Below are 21,716 nucleotides of genomic sequence, written 5' to 3' on the forward strand. Positions count from 1 at the left end.
CTCTATATACTGTATGTGATGTATATACTCTATATACTGTATGTAATGTATGTACTCTATATACTGTTTATAATATATGTACTCTATATACTGTATGTCTGTATGTAATGTATGTACTCTATATACTGTTTATAATGTATGTACTCTATATACTGTATGTGATGTATATACTCTATATACTGTATGTAATGTATGTACTCTATATACTGTTTATAATGTATGTACTCTATATACTGTATGTCTGTATGTAATGTATGTACTCTATATACTGTATGTACTGTATGTACTCTATATACTGCATGTACTGTATGTACTCTATATACTGCATGTACTCTATATACTGTATGTAATGTATGTACTCTATATACTGTATGTAATGTATGTACTCTATATACTGTTTATAATGTATATACTCTATATACTGTTTATAATGTATATACTCTATATACTGTATAATGTGTGTACTCTATTTACTGTATGTACTCTATATACTGTATGTAATGTATATACTCTATATACTGTATGTAATGTATGTACTCTATATACTGTTTATAATGTATATACTCTATATACTGTTTATAATGTATGTACTCTATATACTGTATGTAATGTATGTACTCTATATACTGTATGTAATGTGTGTACTCTATTTACTGTATGTACTCTATATACTGTATGTAATGTATATACTCTATATACTGTATGTGATGTATGTACTGTATGTACTGTATGTCTGTATGTACTCTATTTACTGTATGTACTCTATATGTACGTATATGTATGTACGTGTATGCACTCTTACTAAACGATGTCATAACCGCCATCGATAAAAGACATTACAGTGCAGCCGTCTTCATCGACCTGGCCAAGGCTTTCGACTCTGTCAATCACCATATTCTTATCGGCAGACTCAGTAGCCTCGGTTTTTCTAATGACTGCCTTGCCTGGTTCACCAACTACTTTGCAGACAGAGTTCAGTGTGTCAAATCGGAGGGCATGTTGTCCGGTCCTCTGGCAGTCTCTATGGGGGTACCACAGGGTTCAATTCTCGGGCCGACTCTTTTCTCTGTATACATCAATGATGTTGCTCTTGCTGCGGGCGATTCCCTGATCCACCTCTACGCAGACGACACCATTCTGTATACTTCCGGCCCTTCCTTGGACACTGTGCTATCTAACCTCCAAACGAGCTTCAATGCCATACAACACTCCTTCCGTGGCCTCCAACTGCTCTTAAACGCTAGTAAAACCAAATGCATGCTTTTCAACCGTTCGCTGCCTGCACCCGCACGCCCGACTAGCATCACCACCCTGGACGGTTCCGACCTAGAATATGTGGACATCTATAAGTACCTAGGTGTCTGGCTAGACTGCAAACTCTCCTTCCAGACTCATATCAAACATCTCCAATCCAAAATCAAATCTAGAGTCGGCTTTCTATTCCGCAACAAAGCCTCCTTCACTCACGCCGCCAAACTTACCCTAGTAAAACTGACTATCCTACCGATCCTTGACTTCGGCGATGTCATCTACAAAATAGCTTCCAATACTCTACTCAGCAAACTGGATGCAGTTTATCACAGTGCCATCCGTTTTGTTACTAAAGCACCTTATACGACCCACCACTGCGACCTGTATGCCCTAGTCGGCTGGCCCTCGCTACATGTTCGTCGTCAGACCCACTGGCTCCAGGTCATCTACAAGGCTATGCTAGGTAAAGTGCCGCCTTATCTCAGTTCACTGGTCACGATGGCTACACCCACCCGTAGCACGCGCTCCAGCAGGTGTATCTCACTGATCATCCCTAAAGCCAAAACCTCATTTGGACGCCTTTCCTTCCAGTTCTCTGCTGCCTGCGACTGGAACGAATTGCAAAAATCTCTGAAGTTGGAGACTTTTATCTCCATCAACAACTTTAAAAATCTGCTATCCGAGCAGCTAACCGATCGCTGCAGCTGTACATAGTCCATCTGTAAACTACCCACCCAATTTACCTACCTCACCCCCCATACTGCTTTTATTTATTTACTTTTCTGCTCTTTTGCACACCAGTATCTCTTCTTGCACATGATCATCTGATGATTTATCACTCCAGTGTTAATCTGCTAAATTGTAATTACTCGATTTATTGCCTACCTCATGCCTTTTGCACACATTGTATATAGATTCTCTTTTTTTTCTACCATGTTATTGACTTGTTTATTGTTTACTCCATGTGTAACTCTGTGTTGTTGTCTGTTCACACTGCTATGCTTTATCTTGGCCAGGTCGCAGTTGCAAATGAGAACTTGTTCTCAACTAGCCTACCTGGTTAAATAAAGGTGAAATAAATAAAAAAAAATATATATACATATACTGTATGTAATGTATGTAATGTATGTACTCTATTTACTGTATGTACTCTATATACTGTATGTACTCTATATACTGTATGTACTCTATATACTGTATGTACTCTACATACTGTATGTCTGTATGTACTCTATATACTGTATGTAATGTATATACTCTATATACTGTATATAATGTATGTACTCTATATACTGTATGTAATGTATGTACTCTATATACTCTATTTACTGTATGTACTCTATTTAATGTATGTACTCTATATACTGTATGTACTCTATATACTGTATGTACTCTATATACTGTATGTACTCTATATACTGTATGTCTGTATGTACTCTATATACTGTATGTACTCTATATACTGTATATACTGTATGTAATGTATGTACTCTATATACTGTTTATAATGTATGTACTCTATATACTGTATATAATGTATGTACTCTATATACTGTATGTAATGTATGTACTCTATATACTGTATGTAATGTATGTACTCTATTTACTGTATGTAATGTATATACTCTATATACTGTATAATGTGTGTACTCTATTTACTATATGTACTCTATATACTGTATGTAATGTATATACTCTATATACTGTATGTAATGTATGTACTCTATTTACTGTATGTACTCTATTTACTGTATGTACTCTATTTACTGTATGTAATGTATATACTCTATATACTGTATATAATGTATGTACTCTATATACTGTATATAATGTATGTACTCTATATACTGTATGTACTGTATGTACTCTATATACTGTATATACTCTATATACTCTATATACTGTATATAATGTATGTACTCTATATACTGTATATAATGTATGTACTCTATATACTCTATATACTGTATGTACTCTATATACTGTATGTAATGTATGTACTCTATATACTGTATGTAATGTGTGTACTCTATTTACTGTATGTACTCTATATACTGTATGTAATGTATATACTCTATATACTGTATGTGATGTATGTACTGTATGTACTGTATGTCTGTATGTACTCTATTTACTGTATGTACTCTATATGTACGTATATGTATGTACGTGTATGCACTCTTACTAAACGATGTCATAACCGCCATCGATAAAAGACATTACAGTGCAGCCGTCTTCATCGACCTGGCCAAGGCTTTCGACTCTGTCAATCACCATATTCTTATCGGCAGACTCAGTAGCCTCGGTTTTTCTAATGACTGCCTTGCCTGGTTCACCAACTACTTTGCAGACAGAGTTCAGTGTGTCAAATCGGAGGGCATGTTGTCCGGTCCTCTGGCAGTCTCTATGGGGGTACCACAGGGTTCAATTCTCGGGCCGACTCTTTTCTCTGTATACATCAATGATGTTGCTCTTGCTGCGGGCGATTCCCTGATCCACCTCTACGCAGACGACACCATTCTGTATACTTCCGGCCCTTCCTTGGACACTGTGCTATCTAACCTCCAAACGAGCTTCAATGCCATACAACACTCCTTCCGTGGCCTCCAACTGCTCTTAAACGCTAGTAAAACCAAATGCATGCTTTTCAACCGTTCGCTGCCTGCACCCGCACGCCCGACTAGCATCACCACCCTGGACGGTTCCGACCTAGAATATGTGGACATCTATAAGTACCTAGGTGTCTGGCTAGACTGCAAACTCTCCTTCCAGACTCATATCAAACATCTCCAATCCAAAATCAAATCTAGAGTCGGCTTTCTATTCCGCAACAAAGCCTCCTTCACTCACGCCGCCAAACTTACCCTAGTAAAACTGACTATCCTACCGATCCTTGACTTCGGCGATGTCATCTACAAAATAGCTTCCAATACTCTACTCAGCAAACTGGATGCAGTTTATCACAGTGCCATCCGTTTTGTTACTAAAGCACCTTATACGACCCACCACTGCGACCTGTATGCCCTAGTCGGCTGGCCCTCGCTACATGTTCGTCGTCAGACCCACTGGCTCCAGGTCATCTACAAGGCTATGCTAGGTAAAGTGCCGCCTTATCTCAGTTCACTGGTCACGATGGCTACACCCACCCGTAGCACGCGCTCCAGCAGGTGTATCTCACTGATCATCCCTAAAGCCAAAACCTCATTTGGACGCCTTTCCTTCCAGTTCTCTGCTGCCTGCGACTGGAACGAATTGCAAAAATCTCTGAAGTTGGAGACTTTTATCTCCATCAACAACTTTAAAAATCTGCTATCCGAGCAGCTAACCGATCGCTGCAGCTGTACATAGTCCATCTGTAAACTACCCACCCAATTTACCTACCTCACCCCCCATACTGCTTTTATTTATTTACTTTTCTGCTCTTTTGCACACCAGTATCTCTTCTTGCACATGATCATCTGATGATTTATCACTCCAGTGTTAATCTGCTAAATTGTAATTACTCGATTTATTGCCTACCTCATGCCTTTTGCACACATTGTATATAGATTCTCTTTTTTTTCTACCATGTTATTGACTTGTTTATTGTTTACTCCATGTGTAACTCTGTGTTGTTGTCTGTTCACACTGCTATGCTTTATCTTGGCCAGGTCGCAGTTGCAAATGAGAACTTGTTCTCAACTAGCCTACCTGGTTAAATAAAGGTGAAATAAATAAAAAAAAATATATATACATATACTGTATGTAATGTATGTAATGTATGTACTCTATTTACTGTATGTACTCTATATACTGTATGTACTCTATATACTGTATGTACTCTATATACTGTATGTACTCTACATACTGTATGTCTGTATGTACTCTATATACTGTATGTAATGTATATACTCTATATACTGTATATAATGTATGTACTCTATATACTGTATGTAATGTATGTACTCTATATACTCTATTTACTGTATGTACTCTATTTAATGTATGTACTCTATATACTGTATGTACTCTATATACTGTATGTACTCTATATACTGTATGTACTCTATATACTGTATGTCTGTATGTACTCTATATACTGTATGTACTCTATATACTGTATATACTGTATGTAATGTATGTACTCTATATACTGTTTATAATGTATGTACTCTATATACTGTATATAATGTATGTACTCTATATACTGTATGTAATGTATGTACTCTATATACTGTATGTAATGTATGTACTCTATTTACTGTATGTAATGTATATACTCTATATACTGTATAATGTGTGTACTCTATTTACTATATGTACTCTATATACTGTATGTAATGTATATACTCTATATACTGTATGTAATGTATGTACTCTATTTACTGTATGTACTCTATTTACTGTATGTACTCTATTTACTGTATGTAATGTATATACTCTATATACTGTATATAATGTATGTACTCTATATACTGTATATAATGTATGTACTCTATATACTGTATGTACTGTATGTACTCTATATACTGTATATACTCTATATACTCTATATACTGTATATAATGTATGTACTCTATATACTGTATATAATGTATGTACTCTATATACTCTATATACTGTATGTACTCTATATACTGTATGTAATGTATGTACTCTATATACTGTATGTAATGTGTGTACTCTATTTACTGTATGTACTCTATATACTGTATGTAATGTATATACTCTATATACTGTATGTGATGTATGTACTGTATGTACTGTATGTCTGTATGTACTCTATTTACTGTATGTACTCTATATGTACGTATATGTATGTACGTGTATGCACTCTTACTAAACGATGTCATAACCGCCATCGATAAAAGACATTACAGTGCAGCCGTCTTCATCGACCTGGCCAAGGCTTTCGACTCTGTCAATCACCATATTCTTATCGGCAGACTCAGTAGCCTCGGTTTTTCTAATGACTGCCTTGCCTGGTTCACCAACTACTTTGCAGACAGAGTTCAGTGTGTCAAATCGGAGGGCATGTTGTCCGGTCCTCTGGCAGTCTCTATGGGGGTACCACAGGGTTCAATTCTCGGGCCGACTCTTTTCTCTGTATACATCAATGATGTTGCTCTTGCTGCGGGCGATTCCCTGATCCACCTCTACGCAGACGACACCATTCTGTATACTTCCGGCCCTTCCTTGGACACTGTGCTATCTAACCTCCAAACGAGCTTCAATGCCATACAACACTCCTTCCGTGGCCTCCAACTGCTCTTAAACGCTAGTAAAACCAAATGCATGCTTTTCAACCGTTCGCTGCCTGCACCCGCACGCCCGACTAGCATCACCACCCTGGACGGTTCCGACCTAGAATATGTGGACATCTATAAGTACCTAGGTGTCTGGCTAGACTGCAAACTCTCCTTCCAGACTCATATCAAACATCTCCAATCCAAAATCAAATCTAGAGTCGGCTTTCTATTCCGCAACAAAGCCTCCTTCACTCACGCCGCCAAACTTACCCTAGTAAAACTGACTATCCTACCGATCCTTGACTTCGGCGATGTCATCTACAAAATAGCTTCCAATACTCTACTCAGCAAACTGGATGCAGTTTATCACAGTGCCATCCGTTTTGTTACTAAAGCACCTTATACGACCCACCACTGCGACCTGTATGCCCTAGTCGGCTGGCCCTCGCTACATGTTCGTCGTCAGACCCACTGGCTCCAGGTCATCTACAAGGCTATGCTAGGTAAAGTGCCGCCTTATCTCAGTTCACTGGTCACGATGGCTACACCCACCCGTAGCACGCGCTCCAGCAGGTGTATCTCACTGATCATCCCTAAAGCCAAAACCTCATTTGGACGCCTTTCCTTCCAGTTCTCTGCTGCCTGCGACTGGAACGAATTGCAAAAATCTCTGAAGTTGGAGACTTTTATCTCCATCAACAACTTTAAAAATCTGCTATCCGAGCAGCTAACCGATCGCTGCAGCTGTACATAGTCCATCTGTAAACTACCCACCCAATTTACCTACCTCACCCCCCATACTGCTTTTATTTATTTACTTTTCTGCTCTTTTGCACACCAGTATCTCTTCTTGCACATGATCATCTGATGATTTATCACTCCAGTGTTAATCTGCTAAATTGTAATTACTCGATTTATTGCCTACCTCATGCCTTTTGCACACATTGTATATAGATTCTCTTTTTTTTCTACCATGTTATTGACTTGTTTATTGTTTACTCCATGTGTAACTCTGTGTTGTTGTCTGTTCACACTGCTATGCTTTATCTTGGCCAGGTCGCAGTTGCAAATGAGAACTTGTTCTCAACTAGCCTACCTGGTTAAATAAAGGTGAAATAAATAAAAATAAAAATATATATATATACTGTATGTAATGTATGTAATGTATGTACTCTATTTACTGTATGTACTCTATATACTGTATGTACTCTATATACTGTATGTACTCTATATACTGTATGTACTCTACATACTGTATGTCTGTATGTACTCTATATACTGTATGTAATGTATATACTCTATATACTGTATATAATGTATGTACTCTATATACTGTATGTAATGTATGTACTCTATATACTCTATTTACTGTATGTACTCTATTTAATGTATGTACTCTATATACTGTATGTACTCTATATACTGTATGTACTCTATATACTGTATGTACTCTATATACTGTATGTCTGTATGTACTCTATATACTGTATGTACTCTATATACTGTATATACTGTATGTAATGTATGTACTCTATATACTGTTTATAATGTATGTACTCTATATACTGTATATAATGTATGTACTCTATATACTGTATGTAATGTATGTACTCTATATACTGTATGTAATGTATGTACTCTATTTACTGTATGTAATGTATATACTCTATATACTGTATAATGTGTGTACTCTATTTACTATATGTACTCTATATACTGTATGTAATGTATATACTCTATATACTGTATGTAATGTATGTACTCTATTTACTGTATGTACTCTATTTACTGTATGTACTCTATTTACTGTATGTAATGTATATACTCTATATACTGTATATAATGTATGTACTCTATATACTGTATATAATGTATGTACTCTATATACTGTATGTACTGTATGTACTCTATATACTGTATATACTCTATATACTCTATATACTGTATATAATGTATGTAATCTATATACTGTATATAATGTATGTACTCTATATACTCTATATACTGTATGTACTCTATATACTGTATGTAATGTATGTACTCTATATACTGTATGTAATGTATGTACTGTATGTCTGTATGTGCTCTATATACTGTATGTAATGTATGTACTCTATATACTATATGTCTGTATGTACTCTATATAGTGTATATACTGTATGTAATGTATTTCTCCTTTCCACTATTGTAATGGCTGTGTTATGGCGAGCTGTTGTATTGCAATAGACACGATGTCTGGATGTCTTTAACAAGCAGAAGCAGTGCTACCATCCACACATGACTGATCGGCCTGCCTACCTGACACCGGCCCTGCTCGACCCGTCTGCTTTAAGTGAGAAACCTGAAGGTTTAATTGCAAAGGGCACATTGGGTATGAATCACCCAGGACAGGCAGATAGAGATGGAGGGAGGGAGGGAGGGAGGGAGGGAGAGCAAGAGAGAGAGAGCGAGAGAGAGCGAGAGAGAGCGAGAGAGAGCGAGAGAGAGAGAGAGAGAGAGAGAGAGAGAGAGAGAGAGAGAGAGAGAGAGAGAGAGAGAGAGAGAGAGAGAGAGAGAGAGAGAGAGAGAGAGAGAGAGAGAGAGAGAGAGAGAGAGAGAGATGGACACAAAACCCCGTAATATGTAAATGTATTTCTGATGATGTGATATTTTAACATACCTGTTTACAGGTTCCAGGTCTAGCCAGGAAAGCCTATTTATTCCAGATTAACTATGTGACCCTCTCATCTCTCTCTGCCAGTTCAGAGGGACTGAATACATTAGTCCTAGTCTATTAGTGTTTGGTCAACAGCCCTTCTATACACTGTCAGTATTTCCTGTTCTCTGACTCGCTAATTGCTTTGCATAAAGGATCCAACACATCACAAGGGTTAATACATATACATAAATACATGTATATTTGACGCTGAAACAGGAAAGGGCCTTCCCCAAACTGTTGCCACAAAGTTGGAAGCACAGAATCGTCTGTAATGTCATTGTATACCACATCCAGAGTCAACATTCTGACGGGTGGTGTATACCACATCCAGAGAGTCACCATTCTGACGGGTGGTGTATACCACATCCAGAGAGAGAGTCACCATTCTGACGGGTGGTGTATACCACATCCAGAGAGAGAGTCAACATTCTGACGGGTGGTGTATACCACATCCAGAGAGTCAACATTCTGACGGGTGGTGTATACCACAGTCAGAGAGTCAACATTCTGACGGGTGGTGTATACCACATCCAGAGAGTCAACATTCTGACGGGTGGTGTATACCACATCCAGAGAGTCAACATTCTGACGGGTGGTGCATACCACATCCAGAGAGTCAACATTCTGACGGGTGGTGTATACCACATCCAGAGAGAGAGTCAACATTCTGACGGGTGGTGTATAACACATCCAGAGAGTCAACATTCTGACGGGTGGTGTATACCACATCCAGAGAGTCAACATTCTGACGGGTGGTGTATACCACATCCAGAGAGTCAACATTCTGACGGGTGGTGTATACCACATCCAGAGAGTCAACATTCTGACGGGTGGTGTATACCACATCCAGAGAGTCAACATTCTGACGGGTGGTGTATACCACATCCAGAGAGTCAACATTCTGACGGGTGGTGTATACCACATCCAGAGAGTCAACATTCTGACGGGTGGTGTATACCACAGTCAGAGAGTCAACATTCTGACGGGTGGTGTATACCACATCCAGAGAGTCAACATTCTGACGGGTAGTGTATACCACATCCGGAGAGTCAACATTCTGACGGGTGGTGTATACCACAGTCAGAGAGTCAACATTCTGACGGGTGGTGTATACCACATCCAGAGAGTCAACATTCTGACGGGTGGTGTATACCACATCCAGAGAGTCAACATTCTGATGGGTCGTGTATACCACAGTCAGAGAGTCAACGTTCTGATGGGTCGTGTATACCACAGTCAGAGAGTCAACGTTCTGACGGGTGGTGTATACCACATCCAGAGAGTCAACATTCTGACGGGTGGTGTATACCACATCCAGAGAGTCAACATTCTGACGGGTGGTGTATACCACATTCAGAGAGTCAACATTCTGACGGGTGGTGTATACCACATCCAGAGAGAGAGTCAACATTCTGACGGGTGGTGTATAACACATCCAGAGAGTCAACATTCTGACGGGTGGTGTATACCACATCCAGAGAGTCAACATTCTGACGGGTGGTGTATACCACATCCAGAGAGTCAACATTCTGACGGGTGGTGTATACCACATCCAGAGAGTCAACATTCTGACGGGTGGTGTATACCACATCCAGAGAGTCAACATTCTGACGGGTGGTGTATACCACATCCAGAGAGTCAACATTCTGACGGGTGGTGTATACCACATCCAGAGAGTCAACATTCTGACGGGTGGTGTATACCACAGTCAGAGAGTCAACATTCTGACGGGTGGTGTATACCACATCCAGAGAGTCAACATTCTGACGGGTAGTGTATACCACATCCGGAGAGTCAACATTCTGACGGGTGGTGTATACCACAGTCAGAGAGTCAACATTCTGACGGGTGGTGTATACCACATCCAGAGAGTCAACATTCTGACGGGTGGTGTATACCACATCCAGAGAGTCAACATTCTGATGGGTCGTGTATACCACAGTCAGAGAGTCAACGTTCTGATGGGTCGTGTATACCACAGTCAGAGAGTCAACGTTCTGACGGGTGGTGTATACCACATCCAGAGAGTCAACATTCTGACGGGTGGTGTATACCACATCCAGAGAGTCAACATTCTGACGGGTGGTGTATACCACATTCAGAGAGTCAACATTCTGACGGGTGGTGTATACCACATCCAGAGAGAGAGTCAACATTCTGACGGGTGGTGTATACCACATCCAGAGAGTCAACATTCTGACGGGTGGTGTATACCACATCCAGAGAGAGAGTCAACATTCTGACGGGTGGTGTATACCACATTCAGAGAGTCAACATTCTGACGGGTGGTGTATACCACATCCAGAGAGTCAACATTCTGACGGGTGGTGTATACCACATCCAGAGAGTCAACATTCTGACGGGTGGTGTATACCACAGTCAGAGAGTCAACATTCTGACGGGTCGTGTATACCACATCCAGAGAGAGAGTCAACATTCTGACGGGTGGTGTATACCACATCCAGAGAGTCAACATTCTGACGGGTGGTGTATACCACATCCAGAGAGTCAACATTCTGACGGGTGGTGTATACCACATCCAGAGAGAGAGTCAACATTCTGACGGGTGGTGTATACCACATCCAGAGAGTCAACATTCTGACGGGTGGTGTATACCACATCCAGAGAGTCAACATTCTGACGGGTGGTGTATACCACATCCAGAGAGAGAGTCAACATTCTGACGGGTGGTGTATACCACATCCAGAGAGAGAGTCAACATTCTGACGGGTGGTGTATACCACATCCAGAGAGTCAACATTCTGTCGGGTGGTGTATACCACATCCAGAGAGTCAACATTCTGACGGGTGGTGTATACCACATCCAGAGAGAGAGTCAACATTCTGACGGGTGGTGTATACCACATCCAGAGAGTCAACAGTCTGACGGGTGGTGTATACCACATCCAGAGAGTCAACATTCTGACGGGTGGTGTATACCACAGTCAGAGAGTCAACATTCTGACGGGTGGTGCATACCACATCCAGAGAGTCAACATTCTGACGGGTGGTGTATACCACATCCAGAGAGAGAGTCAACATTCTGACGGGTGGTGTATAACACATCCAGAGAGTCAACATTCTGACGGGTGGTGTATACCACATCCAGAGAGAGAGTCAACATTCTGACGGGTGGTGTATACCACATCCAGAGAGTCAACATTCTGATGGGTGGTGTATACCACAGTCAGAGAGTCAACATTCTGACGGGTGGTGTATACCACATCCAGAGAGTCAACATTCTGACGGGTGGTGTATACCACATCCAGAGAGTCAACATTCTGACGGGTGGTGTATACCACATCCAGAGAGAGTCAACATTCTGACGGGTGGTGTATACCACATCCAGAGAGTCAACATTCTGACGGGTGGTGTATACCACATCCAGAGAGTCAACATTCTGACGGGTGGTGTATACCACATCCAGAGAGAGAGTCAACATTCTGACGGGTGGTCTATACCACATCCAGAGAGTCAACATTCTGACGGGTGGTCTATACCACATCCAGAGAGTCAACATTCTGACGGGTGGTGTATACCACATCCAGAGAGTCAACATTCTGACGGGTGGTGTATACCACAGTCAGAGAGTCAACATTCTGACGGGTGGTGTATACCACAGTCAGAGAGTCAACATTCTGACGGGTGGTGTACACCACATCCAGAGAGTCAACATTCTGACGGGTGGTGTATACCACATCCAGAGAGTCAACATTCTGATGGGTTGTGTATACCACAGTCAGAGAGTCAACATTCTGACGGGTGGTGTTACCACAGTCAGAGAGTCAACATTCTGACGGGTGGTGTATACCACAGTCAGAGAGTCAACATTCTGATGGGTGGTGTATACCACATCCAGAGAGAGTCAACATTCTGACGGGTGGTGTATACCACATCCAGAGAGAGAGTCAACATTCCAACGGGTGGTGTATACCACATCCAGAGAGTCAACATTCTGACGGGTGGTGTATACCACATCCAGAGAGAGAGTCAACATTCTGACGGGTGGTGTATACCACATCCAGAGAGTCAACATTCTGACGGGTGGTGTATACCACAGTCAGAGAGTCAACATTCTGACGGGTGGTGTATACCACATCCAGAGAGTCAACATTCTGACGGGTGGTGTATACCACATCCAGAGAGTCAACATTCTGACGGGTGGTGTATACCACATCCAGAGAGTCAACATTCTGACGGGTGGTGTATACCACATCCAGAGAGTCAACATTCTGACGGGTGGTGTATACCACATCCAGAGAGTCAACATTCTGACGGGTGGTGTATACCACATCCAGAGAGTCAACATTCTGACGGGTGGTGTATACCACATCCAGAGAGTCAACATTCTGACGGGTGGTGTATACCACATCCAGAGAGTCAACATTCTGACGGGTGGTGTATACCACATCCATAGAGTCACATTCTGATGGGTGGTGTATACCACATCCAGAGAGTCAACATTCTGACGGGTGGTGTATACCACATCCAGAGAGTCAACATTCTGACGGGTGGTGTATACCACATCCAGAGAGTCAACATTCTGACGGGTGGTGTATACCACATCCAGAGAGTCAACATTCTGACGGGTGGTGTATACCACATCCAGAGAGTCAACATTCTGACGGGTGGTGTATACCACATCCATAGAGTCACATTCTGATGGGTGGTGTATACCACAGTCAGAGAGTCAACATTTTGACGGGTGGTGTATACCACAGTCAGAGAGTCAACATTCTGACGGGTGGTGTTTACCACATCCAGAGAGTCAACATTCTGACGGGTGGTGTATACCACATCCAGAGTCAACATTCTGACGGGTGGTGTATACCACATCCAGAGAGTCAACATTCTGACGGGTGGTGTATACCACAGTCAGAGAGTCAACATTCTGACGGGTGGTGTATACCACATCCAGAGAGTCAACATTCTGACGGGTGGTGTATACCACATCCAGAGAGTCAACATTCTGACGGGTGGTGTATACCACATCCAGAGAGAGTCAACATTCTGACGGGTGGTGTATACCAAATCCAGAGAGTCAACATTCTGACGGGTGGTGTATACCACATCCAGAGAGTCAACATTCTGACGGGTGGTGTATACCACATCGAGAGTCAACATTCTGACAGGTGGTGTATACCACATCCAGAGAGTCAACATTCTGACGGGTGGTGTATACCACATCCAGAGAGTCAACATTCTGACGGGTGGTGTATACCACATCCAGAGAGAGAGTCAACATTCTGACGGGTGGTGTATACCACAGTCAGAGAGTCAACATTCTGACGGGTGGTGTATACCACATCCAGAGAGTCAACATTCTGACGGGTGGTGTATACCACATCCAGAGAGTCAACATTCTGACGGGTGGTGTATACCACATCCAGAGAAAGAGTCAACATTCTGAAGGGTGGTGTATACCACAGTCAGAGAGTCAACATTCTGACAGGTGGTGTATACCACATCCGGAGAGTCAACATTCTGACGGGTGGTGTATACCACATCCAGAGAGAGAGTCAACATTCTGACGGGTGGTGTATACCACAGTCAGAGAGTCAACATTCTGACGGGTGGTGTATACCACATCCAGAGAGTCAACATTCTGACGGGTGGTGTATACCACATCCAGAGAGTCAACATTCTGACGGGTGGTGTATACCACATCCAGAGAGTCAACATTCTGACGGGTGGTGTATACCACATCCAGAGAGAGTCAACATTCTGACGGGTGGTGTATACCACATCCAGAGAGTCAACATTCTGACGGGTGGTGTATACCACATCCAGAGAGTCAACATTCTGACGGGTGGTGTATACCACATCCAGAGAGAGAGTCAACATTCTGACGGGTGGTGTATACCACATCCAGAGAGAGAGTCAACATCTGACGGGTGGTGTATACCACATCCAGAGAGTCAACATTCTGACGGGTGGTGTATACCACATCCAGAGAGTCAACATTCTGACGGGTGGTGTATACCACATCCAGAGAGTCAACATTCTGACGGGTGGTGTATACCACATCCAGAGAGAGAGTCAACATTCTGACGGGTGGTGTATACCACATCCAGAGAGAGAGTCAACATCTGACGGGTGGTGTATACCACATCCAGAGAGTCAACATTCTGACGGGTGGTGTATACCACATCCAGAGAGTCAACATTCTGACGGGTGGTGTATACCACATCCAGAGAGTCAACATTCTGACGGGTGGTGTATACCACATCCAGAGAGTCAACATTCTGACGGGTGGTGTATACCACATCCAGAGAGAGTCAACATTCTGACGGGTGGTGTATACCACATCCAGAGAGTCAACATTCTGACGGGTGGTGTATACCACATCCAGAGAGTCAACATTCTGACGGGTGGTGTATACCACATCCAGAGAGAGAGTCAACATTCTGACGGGTGGTGTATACCACATCCAGAGAGAGAGTCAACATCTGACGGGTGGTGTATACCACATCCAGAGAGTCAACATTCTGACGGGTGGTGTATACCACATCCAGAGAGTCAACATTCTGACGGGTGGTGTATACCACAGTCAGAGAGTCAACATTCTGACGGGTGGTGTATACCACATCCAGAGAGTCAACATTCCGACGGGTGGTGTATACCACATCCAGAGAGTCAACATTCTGACGGGTGGTGTATACCACATCCAGAGAGTCAACATTCTGACGGGTGGTGTATACCACATCCAGAGAGTCAACATTCTGACGGGTCGTGTATTACACATCCAGAGAGTCAACATTCTGACGGGTGGTGTATACCACATCCAGAGAGAGAGTCAACATTCTGACGGGTGGTGTATACCACATCCAGAGAGTCAACATTCTGACGGGTGGTGTATACCACATCCAGAGAGTCAACATTCTGACGGGTGGTGTATACCACATCCAGAGAGTCAACATTCTGACGGGTGGTGTATACCACATCCAGAGAGTCAACATTCTGACGGGTCGTGTATACCACATCCAGAGAGTCAACATTCTGACGGGTGGTGTATACCACAGTCAGAGAGTCAACATTCTGACGGGTGGTGTATACCACAGTCAGAGAGTCAACATTCTGACGGGTGGTGTATACCACAGTCAGAGAGTCAACATTCTGACGGGTGGTGTATACCACAGTCAGAGAGTCAACATTCTGACGGGTGGTGTATACCACATCCAGAGAGTCAACATTCTGACGGGTGGTTTATACCACATCCAGAGAGTCAACATTCTGACGGGTGGTGTATACCACAGTCAGAGAGTCAACATTCTGACGGGTGGTGTATACCACATCCAGAGAGTCAACATTCTGACGGGTGGTGTACCCCACATGCAGAGAGTCAACATTCTGACGGGTGGTGTATACCACATCCAGAGAGTCAACATTCTGACGGGTGGTGTATACCACATCCAGAGAGTCATCATTCTGACGGGTGGTGTATACCACATCCAGAGAGTCAACATTCTGACGGGTGGTGTATACCACATCCAGAGAGTCAACATTCTGACGGGTGGTGTATACCACATCCAGAGAGAGAGTCAACATTCTGACGGGTGGTGTGTACCACATCCAGAGAGTCAACATTCTGACGGGTGGTGTATACCACATCCAGAGAGTCAACATTCTGATGGGTCGTGTATACCACAGTCAGAGAGTCAACATTCTGATGGGTCGTGTATACCACAGTCAGAGAGTCAACATTCTGACGGGTGGTGTGTACCACATCCAGAGAGTCAACATTCTGACGGGTGGTGTATACCACATCCAGAGAGTCAACATTCTGACGGGTGGTGTATACCACATCCAGAGAGTCAACATTCTGACGGGTGGTGTATACCACAGTCAGAGAGTCAACATTCTGACGGGTGGTGTATACCACAGTCAGAGAGTCAACATTCTGACGGGTGGTGTATACCACAGTCAGAGAGTCAATATTCTGACGGGTGGTGTATACCACATCCAGAGAGTCAACATTCTGACGGGTGGTGTATACCACATCCAGAGAGTCAACATTCTGACGGGTGGTGTATACCACATCCAGAGAGTCAACATTCTGACGGGTGGTGTATACCACAGTCAGAGAGTCAACATTCTGACGGGTGGTGTATACCACATCCAGAGAGTCAACATTCTGACGGGTGGTGTATACCACAGTCAGAGAGTCAACATTCTGACGGGTGGTGTATACCACATCCAGAGAGTCAACATTCTGACGGGTGGTGTATACCACAGTCAGAGAGTCAACATTCTGACGGGTGGTGTATACCACAGTCAGAGAGTCAACATTCTGACGGGTGGTGTATACCACATCCAAAGAGAGTCAACAGTCTGAGATCCTGTCATCACTTCTCCCTTTTAATTAAACTTGCTAGTTTTTGATTTCAAAAAATGTATTTCCTATACTTTTATAACGATTCATGAATTCTATCATTTTTTTTTCTCTCCAAAAAGCACATATGTGGTTCTCCATCTGTAGGAATGAGCGTTTACCATTGTTAGCCTATCAGCGAAAGCATGTGATTTGATGCGTGTCTTTATGTGTGTATGTACTGGTCCTCATACTCTGTCACATGGCGGCTCCATGCATGCTAATAATCAGCTTTTGAATATGACATTATTACTCTCCGACATACACATATGCTTGGTTGTTTGGTTCCGTTGCGTTGTTGTTTGTCTGTGTGCGAGACGATGTTTCTACCGTGAGATGGATAACCTCCTCACCTGTCTAACGGGTTGACGTACGACACGGGCCCGGCCATGCGAGTGTGACGCTCATCACACAAGCAACCAGGCATGAAATGAAATTCTACCCTCTCTCTTCCTCAGCCCTTCATAGTCAGGGAGGGAGACAGTGACGTCGACGTCCTTACATTGTAGATCTCTGTCCACAGCAGAATGAACTCGTAACACATCACCTGGACAGCTAGCCTTCAGCTAGCCTTCCGCAACAAAATACAGAAATAACAGATAAAGCAACACCTCGTGGCACAACGTCTCTCCTTTATTCGACTTAGATAGTTTGTGTGTATGCATTGATATGTAGGCTCCGTGTGCCTTTTAAAATGTATGTAGTTCTGTCTTTGAGCTGTTCTTGTCTAATGATGTTCTGTATTGTGTCATTCTGTATTACGTTTCATGTTTTGTGTGGAACCCCAGGAAGAGTAGCTGCTGCTTTTGCAACAGCTAATGGGGATCCTAATAAAATACCGAAAATACCAAACTCATCATGTCTTGCCTTTAGCTAAGGCACTCAGAATCAAAGCTAAACCCACTACTTTCCCCATATAGAATCAAACCCACTACTTTCCCCATATATAATCAAACCCACTACTTTCCCCATATAGAATTAAACCCACCACTTTCCCCATATAGAATCAAACCCACCACTTTCCCCATATAGAATCAAACCCACTACTTTCCCCATATATAGAATCAAACCCACTACTTTCCCCATATAGAATCAAACCCACTACTTTCCCCATATAGAATTAAACCCACTACTTTCCCCATATAGAATCAAACCCACTACTTTACCCATATAGAATCAAACCCACTACTTTACCCATATATAGAATCAAACCCACCACTTTCCCCATATAGAATCAAACCCACTACTTTCCCCATATAGAATCAAACCCACTACTTTCCCCATATAGAATTAAACCCACTACTTTCCCCATATAGAATCAAACCCACTACTTTACCCATATATAGAATCAAACCCACTACTTTACCCATATAGAATCAAACCCACTACTTTCCCCATATATAGAATCAAACCCACTACTTTCCCCATATATAGAATCAAACCCACTACTTTCCCCATATATAGAATCAAACCCACTACTTTACCCATATATAGAATCAAACCCACTACTTTCCCCATATATAGAATTAAACCCACTACTTTACCCATATATAGAATCAAACCCACTACTTTACCCATATATAGAATCAAACCCACTACTTTCCCCATATATAGAATCAAACCCACTACTTTCCCCATATATAGAATCAAACCCACTACTTTACCCATATATAGAATCAAACCCACTACTTTCCCCATATAGAATTAAACCCACTACTTTCCCCATATAGAATTAAACCCACTACTTTCCCCATATATAGAATCAAACCCACTACTTTCCCCATATATAGAATCAAACCCACTACTTTACCCATATAGAATCAAACCCACTACTTTACCCATATAGAATCAAACCCACTACTTTCCCCATATATAGAATTAAACCCACTACTTTACCCATATAGAATTAAACCCACTACTTTCCCCATATAGAATCAAACCCCCTACTTTACCCATATATAGAATCAAACCCACTACTTTCCCCATATAGAATTAAACCCACTACTTTCCCCATATATAGAATCAAACCCACTACTTTCCCCATATATAGAATCAAACCCACCACTTTCCCCATATAGAATTAAACCCCCTACTTTCCCCATATATAGAATCAAACCCACTACTTTCCCCATATATAGAATCAAACCCACTACTTTCCCCATATAGAATCAAACCCACTACTTTCCCCATATATAGAATCAAACCCACTACTTTACCCATATATAGAATCAAACCCACTACTTTACCCATATAGAATCAAACCCACTACTTTACCCATATATAGAATCAAACCCACTACTTTACCCATATAGAATCAAACCCACTACTTTACCCATATATAGAATCAAACCCACTACTTTCCCCATATAGAATCAAACCCACTACTTTACCCATATAGAATCAAACCCACTACTTTACCCATATATAGAATCAAACCCACTACTTTACCCATATAGAATCAAACCCACTACTTTACCCATATATAGAATCAAACCCACTACTTTCCCCATATAGAATCAAACCCACTACTTTCCCCATATAGAATCAAACCCACTACTTTACCCATATAGAATCAAACCCACTACTTTCCCCATATATAGAATCAAACCCACTACTTTCCCCATATAGAATCAAACCCACTACTTTCCCCATATAGAATTAAACCCCCTACTTTCCCCATATATAGAATCAAACCCCCTACTTTACCCATATATAGAATCAAACCCACTACTTTCCCCATATAGAATTTAACCCACTACTTTCCCCATATAGAATCAAACCCACTACTTTCCCCATATAGAATCAAACCCACTACTTTCCCCATATATAGAATCAAACCCACTACTTTACCCATATAGAATTAAACCCACTATTTTCCCCATATAGAATCAAACCCACTACTTTCCCCATATATAGAATTAAACCCACTATTTTGTAAACATACGATGTAAATATACAGTCCTGGCCAAAAGTTTTGAGAATGACACAAATATTAATTTCCACAAAGTTTGCTGCTTCAGTGTCTTTAGATATTTTTGTCAGATGTTACTCTGGAATACTGAAGTATAATTACAAGCAATTCATAAGTGTCAAAGGCTTTTATTGACAATTACATGAAGTTGATGCAAAGAGTCAATATTTGCAGTGTTGACCCTTCTTTTTCAAGACCTCTGCAATCCACCCTGGCATGCTGTCAATTCACTTCTGGGCCACATCCTGACTGATGGCAGCCCATTCTTGCATAATCAATGCTTGGAGTTTGTCATAATTTGTGGTTTTTTGTTTGTCCACCCGCCTCTTGAGGATTGACCACAAGTTCTCAATGGGATTAAGGTCTGGGGAGTTTCCGGGCCATGGACCCAAAATATCAAAGTTTTATTCCCCGATCCACTTAGTTATCACTTTTGCCTCATGGCAAGATGCTCCATCATGCTGGAAAAGGTATTGTTCATCACCAAACTGTTCCTGGATGGTTGGGAGAAGTTGATCTCGGAGGATGTGTTGGTACCATTCTTTATTCATGGCTGTGTTCTTAGACAAAATTGTGAGTGAGCACACTTCCTTGGCTGAGAAGCATCCCCACACATGAATGGTCTCAGGATGCTTTACTGTTGGCATGACACAGGACTGATGGTAGCGCTCACCTAGTCTTCTCCAGACAAGCTTTTTTCCGGATTCCCCAAACAATCGGAAAGGTGATTCATCAGAGAAAATGACTTTACCCCAGTCCTCAGCAGTCCAATCCCTGTACTTTTGCAGAATATCAGTCTGTCCCTGATGTTTTTCCTGGAGAGAAGTGGCTTCTTTGCTGCCCTTCTTGACACCAGGCCATCCTCCAAAAGTCTTTGCCTTACTGTGTGTGCAGATGCACTCACACCTGCCTGCTGCCATTCTTGAGCAAGCTCTGTACTGGTGGTGCCCCAATCCCACAGCTGAATCAACTTTAGGAGACGATCCTGGCGCTTTCTGGACTTTCTTGGGCGCCCTGAAGCCTTCATCACAACAATTGAACCACTCTCCTTGAAGTTCTTCATGATCCGATAAATGGTTGATTTAGGTGCAATCTTACTGGCAGCAATATCCTTGCCTGTGAAGCCCATTTTGTGCAAAGCAATGATGACGGCATGTGTTTCCTTGCAGGTAACCATGGTTGACAGAGGAAGAACAA

This window comes from Salvelinus fontinalis, chromosome 4, assembly GCF_029448725.1.
Source record: "Salvelinus fontinalis isolate EN_2023a chromosome 4, ASM2944872v1, whole genome shotgun sequence".
NCBI classification, from domain to species: domain Eukaryota; kingdom Metazoa; phylum Chordata; class Actinopteri; order Salmoniformes; family Salmonidae; genus Salvelinus; species Salvelinus fontinalis.